Below are 9,747 nucleotides of genomic sequence, written 5' to 3'. Positions count from 1 at the left end.
AAAAAAATTCCAAAGGTAACAACCTTTTTCACAACGGCTACCGACAACACTAACATTAATGTTACTAAAGAGCCGCAAGAAGCCGGTGCTTGCGCTAGCGATGCTAACACTGAGGAGCTACCCACCAACAGCGTCAGCCCAGGTTCCGCTAGCAATGCTAAAAATGATGAAGAGTAGTGTCAGCCCAGGTTGCTACAGGATCCTTTGAATGGAGATGGTTACGGAACTGCTGCTTTCACTGTCCATGATGATAACTATGGCAGTGACGAATAAGGTGACACACATAATGCTCAGCATCTAGACCCCATGAGTAGCAGTCACCCTAATCAATGTGTTATGATTGAAGATGATCAGCACTCTGGTCAAAACAGCTGTCAGACAGAGAGCATGTCTTTCTTAGATAAGGACTGAAAAGGGGTAGAACAAGGGTTGTGGAGGGCCCCATGCCTGTGTTTGCCTAAGGCCTCAAAATGACTAAATCCGCCCCTGTATAAGGGTAGAAACAGTGCACAAACATTTCTTTTGTATTTAACCTCTGGAGTTGAACTGTATGTAAAACATAAAACTAACCATTACATTATGAAAACATCATAGCAATGTAAACTAAAATAGTTGGATCAGGTTTTGCCCTGATAAGCCGTACCAGCCTAAGGTTGAAAAACTACTGGCTGATATTTTACAGTCCTTAAACGACCTAGGTGTGCTTAATTTTTAACATGATGGGCAGATTTTTCTTTAGAAAGAGTCTCAGCTGTCAGCCTGCTTCTCCTTTCATCATTAATAATGGAGGATGTACTGACGAGCTTCTCGCTTCTACACTTGTTGAAGTTGCACAGTGAAATTTAGTTGCTGTGACCATCAGGATGGGCAGTCCAGGTTGGTTAACTTTCCAGTACAGGAGTGGATTGTCCGATTGCAGATAGCTGGCTCGCTGAGTTAGGTCTGCACTTCAATGCTTGTAGTGGTTGACTAAGGACCAGGATCCACTCTTCTTTCCTCCAGAAAAGTGGGAGCTTCCCTTCAAGTCTGCTCTTGCTAGCAGCATCCACCCATAGAGTCTTATTTGCTGGCTCTGAGGCTGCTGATTCAGTTAATGTCCTCTCTCTTGGCTCCAAGGCTTCAGATTTGGTCTTCCTCAACACTCCTTCAATCTTCCTTACCTCTGCCATTAATTCATCCTTTGTATGTTTTGAGTTTTCCGCATTTGTGAAGTAGCTTTTGTGATAAATACACATATGGGGTATTTATAATTAGCCTACCCTAAATATATAATTTAATTCAAAGGATTAATAAAAAAAAAACCTGTCTTTAAATCTAGGATCCTGTAGCATTGCCACAGGGTATAATGACTCAGATTCCACGTCTCTGAAACGTCTGTTTGCAGTCTCAAGGAGGGTGCATTTCATATTCTTGAGTCCCTCGCTCAAAAAAGTTGAATGCAAAGTCTGCAAGTAACAGTTTGCCTCTCGCAGCTTGACTACAAACATGGCATATCACCTAAAAACGGTAAACTAACTTGTCTGCTTTAGGTTGCCCTGTCTGTTTTGAGTAGGCTATATGAACATATCAGAATTGGCATGTTTTATAGTCTAATAATTGTTTTATAACAATAGGCGCACCCACCCGCAACGACGGTAGCGTTCCCCAGACACACCCAGACCCCGCTGGATGTTAAGCCTCTATCATCCAAACGCAACAATAATATCACGGAAGAAATTGTCGACTTTATTGCTCAGGATATGAGGCCTATTGCTGTTATGGAGGGCTGAGGTTATAAGAACTTGTTTATATACAGCGCCAGCACGACACACAATCATGCACGGACTAACCGGAAAAGGTGAGGGACCCAAAAAGAAAGTTTCAGAGTTAGTGCAACACAGCAAAGCACTGAGCTTGACCACAGATATGTTTAAATATACAGTATATATTAAAGTGGACATGCCTTTTGTGTTTAAGAGTAAAAGCTTTAAATGAATAGTCTAATCGTGTCTCAGCCGCAAAGCCAAGTTCCCATGTTCAGCCGTTCCGTGCGAGGACATCCACAGAGCGCTGGTGCAGCGCTGTCAGAGCCGACAGACGTGTGTCATTTCAGTGGAAAATAATTAGGTCAAAAACATTTAAAATACTGCAAATAGCCTACCAGGACCAGTACTGAGGGAAAGTACAGTTAATTCATCTAACGTTTTTTTGCCCCTCCGCACACAGTCAATTTTTTATTTACCTCAACTCAACTTGGCTGAATCCTTCACACACTTGACATTGGGGTTAATAGTTTTTTCAGTGTGCTACACAGTTATTTACAATTAGCATAAAGGCACAATGGTTCTTATTTACTGATAGATACCAAAGTAAGGGAACTTGTCTGGTGGCTGTAGAAGAAAAGTGTAAGAGTTTCACAAACGGCCAGTCAACTCAAATAAAATGTAGTATTATGTGAATGTGGAATATCTACAGGTTTAATATTTGGTGTCTAACCATATTACTCCCCGCAGAAAAAAGGGTTTGAGTTATACCTCATTGACTTTGCAGTGAAATTATTCCTCTTTTGTCTTGATGCTATTGGGTTTCCACAGGCGGCGGCGGCTGTGGCTCAGTAGTAGAGCGGTTGCCTGCCAATTGGATGGTTGGTGGTTCAATCCCTGGCCCTGCAGTCCCATGTCGAAGTGTCCTTGGGCAAGACACTTAACCCCAAGTTGCCCCCGATGCTGCACATCAGAGTGTGAATGTGTGTGAGTGTTTGTCTGATGAGCAGGTGGCAGCTTGTACGGCAGCCTCGGCCACAGTGTATAAATGTGTGTGAATGGTGAATGTATCCTGTATGATGTAAAAGCGCTTTGAGTAGTCGTTAAGACTAGAAAAGCGCTATATAAATGCAGCACATTTACATTTACATTGTCTGTCCAGATCTAAGCAATTATTTTGGTGTATACACTGATTTTATTTAGAACAGAAATTCAATAGAAAGTCAAGACCTACCACTTCATAACCCAAGTTATAAAAAAACTGACATAACTGCAGATCTGATCGAAACTCTAATACACACTTTTTAGAAATTATTCTAATCTAAACTATGTCTGGTGAAACTCAGACTGTTCCCTGTGCTACTTATGAGTCCCCCCCACCCCCCACATGTTTTGAATTATGTAACACATGTTTGGGTGTGTTCCAAGTTACCATTCCCATACAAAACGACTGGGAAGATGTTTCAGATTTATGTTTACCAGTTGTCATTGGGATTATTGAGAGATGCGGAGTGGATTACTGACACAAAGAGTTATCTCAGACCAAGTTTATGATGTTTTACATACGTAACAGCTAAATCCATTTAAATGCTCCTCAAAGCTATTACCACACACTAGAATGATTGCTGTTGTAAATACTAAACACTAGGCATTCTCTATTGAACACTGGAAAAGGTGTTAAACAGGGAAGGGCTGTATTTTGCAGCTATTATTCCTCTCTGGCTGACTGTACACTGGCACTGTTGTATTATTTGCGTAGACATGGTCTGTTCATTGTCCAGTGTCCAAGTTTGTTAGACACTGTGTGCCCTGCTAAGAAGGAGTGCTACGTGTTGTCTAGGAAAACTGACCCAGGACAATGAAGAATCAAGGCTCAAATGGAATTATGTGAATATGAAGACGCTCAAGTAAAGACTTCTGCACCATTATAACTGCACAAAAAGTAAAAGGGAAGGCAATAAAAGAGAGACAAGCATGTTCTAAATTGAACAAGAGCAGATCTCCTTCTTTGCTTATCCAGCGCTCATTTTGGGTGTTCTTGTGTCTCCCCCCCTCTCCTCCTTCTACCTTGCTTCAGTTCCTACTCCTAACATCCAGGGCTTTGTCAAGAGGATGGAAAAGTACTGGAGTGTCTTGCTAGCTCTAGAGAGGAAAAGGCTCTCCCATTCTTGTCTTGAGTATACTAGCTGACCAGACTGAGATCTGCTGGACAGGCCAGTTTGACACAGATCGGGGGGGTGAGGTTTGCAAACTCACTGTCTCACATTGTGTCACATATTGCCTCTCTGTCCCTTAGTTAACCCACATTCCCACTTACCCAAACCCATTCATTGCCATTCTGTACCTGCCCACAATATTCCCTCTGACTTTTTCTACACCTCATTCCAACCCCCACCCACTCCCTCCTACCGTGCCATATACACTGTCCCTATCACCTGATCACCTGTTTTCACTTTTCCTTCTCAGCCCTCCGGCATTTAACCAGCCCTTTTCCAATCATTCCGAACAGAACAGTATTTCAAATTTGATACCTTTTTCCAAATATAGAATTTTCTGATTGAGACATGCCTGTATTATTTGGGTTTTAAAGGCATTCTTTGTGCAATCAGAATATGCGTCTCAGGGACGGCCATAAGCCCATCCGGTGAAAGCGTTCCATCTTAGTAGAGTCCTGCAGCGGGGGTTAGAGTCTGACTTGCTGCGTGTAGTCCCCATCTCTTTCTCCCCTTTCCTGTCTATCTACTGTGTCAGTAGAGGACTGTGTACAGGAAAAAGCCCGCCCCCCCCCAAAAAAAAAAAAAGAATGTGCATCTTATGCAGGGTTATTAGTGTGTCTCATAAGTATTTGCAACTTGGAAAACATAATGCACAAATGATTTCAGAGTGATTTGTATCCATAAATCTGTGTTGTATCTGTGCCTCTAATTTGTGACTTGTGAAACACAATGTGTAAATGAATGTAGATTGTTTTGTTATGGAAATGCTATTCACAAATGAATGTTACAGGTCTTAGATTGAGACCCCGTAGATAAGATAAGATAAGAATTCCTGTAAAAAAGGAGAAAATATTAGACAGGAGACGAGCGCTTGCGTTCAGTGCAGCTTTGCTCAGCAGAAACCTTATTTGCTAAAATGCAAAAATATCTCAGTGTTTTCCCCTCTAGATTTAGCACAAACATAAAATCCCAAAACCAACAAAACAAACTACCTTTGCTAGTTAGCTTTCTCTTTAGCTTTCAAATGAAACAGATTCAAACTACAATTTCAATATGTCCTATTACAGTTATCCTCATTCACTCCTATAACTGAGCTAGCAATTCAGTTTAGTTAACAACCCCTTAAAAGAAAGTACCATTAAACAAACACAGCTTATTCTGTTCATGTCTTTAACCTCACTCATAAAGTGTTAAGTGTTAATGCTAAATAAAGAAAACACACTTTTTACTTTGCCTCTAACGGCTGTCAGTACTTTACAATTGCTTAAGAAGTTTTATCTTCTCAACAATATACTGTACATCAGATTACAACATTTTTTTAAACGCAAAAAACTAAGAAATATTTAAATTTTACTTCACTCTTTTGATCTCAACAGAAAGTTTACTGCCGGCGCCATTTTCAGACAGCCGCGACAACAAGGACAACAATACTTTTCTCTACTTGTACACAAACCATATAAACGTACTATATCTTTCTATCTATCAATCTATACTATCTTTCCTTCACCAAACTGATCTAACATTACAAATATAACTGTTAAACAAGATCTGTATAGGTTTTAAAGCTTCACAAACCTCTAAAACAGGAGAACATTTTAACAGGAGACAAGTCCTTGCGTTTAGTACAGCTTCGCTCAGCAGAATGACGAAGAACCGAGTCCGCTCGCAAAAGTGTCTGTGAGAACGAAACACAGCGCCACACTGCTCCCTGCTGGCAGCCCCGGAATGCTTTATTATAAAGAGCCTTGTAGCCTACTCATACCAGGAATAAATGATTAACTATCATGGCTCTTATCAACCGTTTTTCTCTCATATAAGTAATAGACAAAATTACCCAAGATGTTACCATACATTCAAACTTGTATTTCATCATTTGTAAGTCAACTTAGTATTTTTCAATGGAAACACATTTGTAAACACCTTTTGTGTGGATTCTTTTTAGACTATTGTGTCTCAAGTGTCAACCCAGTGTTCTCCAGTAGATGGCGGTAATGCAAGAATTATGGATCCCAACCACAGTTAACCTACGTGTCAGAGGCGGTTGACCAAGAATTTGCTTTGACGTTGCTCTGGAAAGGTTGAAATTATTAGGACTTTGTCATTTTAAGAATCATTGTTGCAGTGTATTTATGTGCCTTGTGTTCTAATGGCGGCACAGTCACAGTTTGCTACTTTTTGGAGCATGCTAACATTAAAGTTTTTTAATGTTTGAACTGTGAGGCTAACTTAGCTATCATTAAAGTCAGCCCTGTCACATGGGGTTTGCCTGGTTGTGTATGGAATTGGCTGAAATGTTATTTAGCATTGCTTAAAAGTCGGCCATCTCGGGCAATATAACTGTCTTGTAGTGGGCACAGTTGTAAAGCTAGTGACCACACTTGGTATCGTACTGTATGAAACTAGACAATCTAAGGAATCCAATGATACCAGCCATGTTATGCTTGTCGACAAGGGGGCTAAAAATAATACAAAGTTAACATTTGCTCGACATAATTCAATCATTTCTATTAGTACAGTTATTAACCCTCATATTGTCCTCGGGTCAAATTGACCTGTTTTCCTATGTCAGTGTTCTTTTTAATTACCCAAAATAACATGATTGATTCCACACAACGCTCTTTGGCAAGTACAAATCTTTACTTTCATTCATTTTGGGGTGTCTTATTCAATTTTATAGCATTTGAAAAACAAATTGAAGTGGTTTTGAAATAGTATTGAGTAAAAGTTGACATGTCTGTGATTATCCATAAACATACATTCCTTTATTGTTAGTCCAAATAATTCCTAATTTCTGTTTTTCTAACTCAAACATTAGGCATAATTTCCTATAAATGAGGTTTGACCATAAATTTAAAAAAAAACTAAAGTTATTAAGTTTGTGTTACGTAGTTTTGAACGTGAAAAAAGTGACAAACATTGAAAAAAGGGACAAAAACGTAAGAAAAGTTAAAAAGTTAAAAACATTGATTAAAAAGCGTCAACAAAAGTGTCAACTTTCAATTTTGACTGGAAGACAAATGCTTCTTCTTCTTTATTCAAGACCAAATGTGTCTACATTTGACATGACGTGGATTCCTTAGATCTAGTTTCATAGGATACCAAATATTTTACTAAGTAACACCTGGCCCCATTTAAAGAAAAAAATAGGGGCCAATATTGCCGACAGGTTGTAGCAGCTCTAGAAAACATGTCAGACTATGGAGTTAGATTCCTGCCAAAAGGTTGCTTGGTGGAACAGCAGGGATAGCTTAACTCGTTAACAGGCCTGCAACATGGGGTTTGCCTGGTTTTGTATGAAATTGGCAGTCTGATATGGAGTTAGATTCCTGCCAAAAGGTTGTACACAAAAAATGTGTTGCACACAAATAAAAGTTGTTTGTACATAAAGAAATGTGTTGCACACAAATAAAAGTTGTTTTGCAAACTGTCTTAAAACGTTACACACACATAAAACTTGTTTTACAAACTGTCCCCAAACGTTGCACTCAAAATATCATTTATGAATTGTCCCAGAGTACAAAACTGTCTCTGCATGCTCAAAACAGCCTCTCCTCGAGTACGAAACAATTCCACACCCCTCTGCAGCAAATTTCTGCCAAAAGTCACGTGATACATTAAGAGTAGTTCTGACTTCGCGACAGCAGGGGGCGCATTCAAAACAACTGAAACGATCAATAGATGGAGCTTGATCCCTTATCTTAACATCAGTTCTCGTATAGACTCAGTTAAAATGAAAATTCTACCAAGACTCCTATATCTATTTCACTCAATACCAATAAAGAAACCCGAATTGTATTTTAAAGAGTGGGATAAAATACTTTCCAGATTTATTTGGGCAGGGAAGAGGCCAAGAATAAAGTATAAAACCCTACAATTACCTAAGGAGAAAGGGGGATTATCCCTCCCCTGTTTGAGAAATTACTATTGAGCAGCCCAAATTCGGCCACTGGTGGGATGGTGTACTCCAAATTATAGATCAAAATGGAAAGAAATAGAAACGACAATGGGAATAGGAATACCAGTGGCTAGTTTGGTTGGAGATCCTTCGTTGACAGATCGTCTATCAGACCCCAACAATCCAAGTAATTGGCTCTTTGGCAACATGGGGTGAAATAATTAAAAAGTATCAACTGAAGTGAAGAACTGAAATGTTTAAATGGTTTGCATATGATCCTGATTTTGTACCAAATAGCTATGACGAAACATTCAAAACCTGGACGGAAAATGGGCTTACCGCGTACTGCACACTCCTAGAGCAGAATAAAGTTCAGAGTTTCCAGGACCTGAAAGAAAGATTTTGACTACAGAACCGGGATCATTTTAGATTTTTGCAGATCAGGGATTTCGCAAACAAGAAACTCCTAAGGAATGTTCCTTCAGAGAGGGATGAAATTCTTAACATCTTCCAAGGGGCCTTCAGGAATGTTTCCTTCCAAAAGATAATATCCAAACTATACTCAGCTCTTCAAGACCTTAAAAGTGATCATACCTTTGGCATTAAGAAAAGATGGAAAGCAGAGGGAGGATTTACAATCTCACAAGAGGAGTGGGACAGGACTTGCAAACGGCAGTGGTCAGTGACAAGCTCTCCCTCCTGGAGGGAATTCAGTTGGAAAAATCTGACTCGATTCTTTCTTTCTCCGGCACAAAAGGCCTACTACTCAGATCAGACTGCCTGCTGGAGGTCATGTGGGAATACTTTGGCAAATCAATTTCATATTTTTTGGAGCTGCCCCTCTGTGGCCCCATTTTGGAGGGAGGTTCTTGGGGTTCTGGAGACTGTTTTTAAAAGGAAAATGGTTCTAAATTTCAAAGTCATGTACCTGGGTGATCTGGATGGTTTTGACTACACAAAGCAAGACAAATACCTCTTGAGTGTATTGTTAGTGGGGTGAAAAAAGACCTTGACCAGAAAATGGCTGAAGAAGGACAAACCATCTATAAATGAGTGGATTGATATAATCTATAGTATACATATGTTATGGAAAGAATAACTTTCAAACTACGGAACCAAGCTGAGATTTTTGAAGAGAACTGGTCAAAATGGTTGAGCTATGTGTCATCTGTAAGACCTGATTTCATATAAATCCCCGAAATAAGGTTGAAATTCTTTTAATAAGAAATGTCTTTTCCCTATCCACCTGCAACCTTTATAATTTTTACTTCGTGATGTGCTTGGGCTCAGCTGCTGTTCTACTTGGTGCTCAAGTCCTCCCCTCACTATGTTGAATCCTAAATCAAGAATCCCCTTTTTCTTTTCTTTTCTTTTTTCTTTTCTTTTTCTTTTTTCCCCCCCATCTTCAAACAGCATCTTTATGTTTTCTCTATGCATGATGCACTTATGGTAACTGCTGTTCGACTCGACGCACAGATCCTCCCCCGTCACGTTATGTTATGTTGTATGTTCCTTGCCCAGAAGGCACATGTTGTTGGTTTATGTTAAAAGAAAACCAATGAAAAGTAAATAAAAAAAAATAAAAAAAGAATTTCAGCAGCCCTTCTAGCTGAATACCCTACCCTAATATAACTGGAGACCTTGGCTGGTGGATGGATGTTTTACAAGGCAGGTAAGGTATGCATAGGTATGCAAATGCAGCATTATTACATCTCTAAGTATTATTTTAAGACAGGTTTAAGAATTTGGTATTTACTTTCATGTTGCAAGAAAGTGCTGGCCGTAATTATTACTTAAAAAAAATTAAATCACTTTTCTGTTTTCCTAAATGTTGAAGGAGGAAGTGGCCAGAGAAAACTTACTGTAATCCCACCCGAGTCTGAAGGCTATACTG

General features: G+C 39.5%; 1 long non-coding RNA gene across 1 annotated transcript in view; it reads left to right on the top strand.

The window, feature by feature from the left end:
• Positions 1-4,580: 4,580 nt before the first annotated feature.
• Positions 4,581-9,747, top strand: part of LOC117946344 — a 19,607-nt gene continuing 14,440 nt past the window's right edge. The window contains exons 1-2 of the long non-coding RNA XR_004657009.1: positions 4,581-4,713; positions 8,325-8,328. This is a non-coding gene — a long non-coding RNA (uncharacterized LOC117946344). The remainder of the gene's footprint in view (positions 4,714-8,324; positions 8,329-9,747) is intronic.

Source organism: Etheostoma cragini, chromosome 6 (assembly GCF_013103735.1).
Source record: "Etheostoma cragini isolate CJK2018 chromosome 6, CSU_Ecrag_1.0, whole genome shotgun sequence".
Classification (NCBI taxonomy): Eukaryota; Metazoa; Chordata; class Actinopteri; order Perciformes; family Percidae; genus Etheostoma; species Etheostoma cragini.
This window is presented reverse-complemented; position numbering and strand designations above follow the sequence as displayed.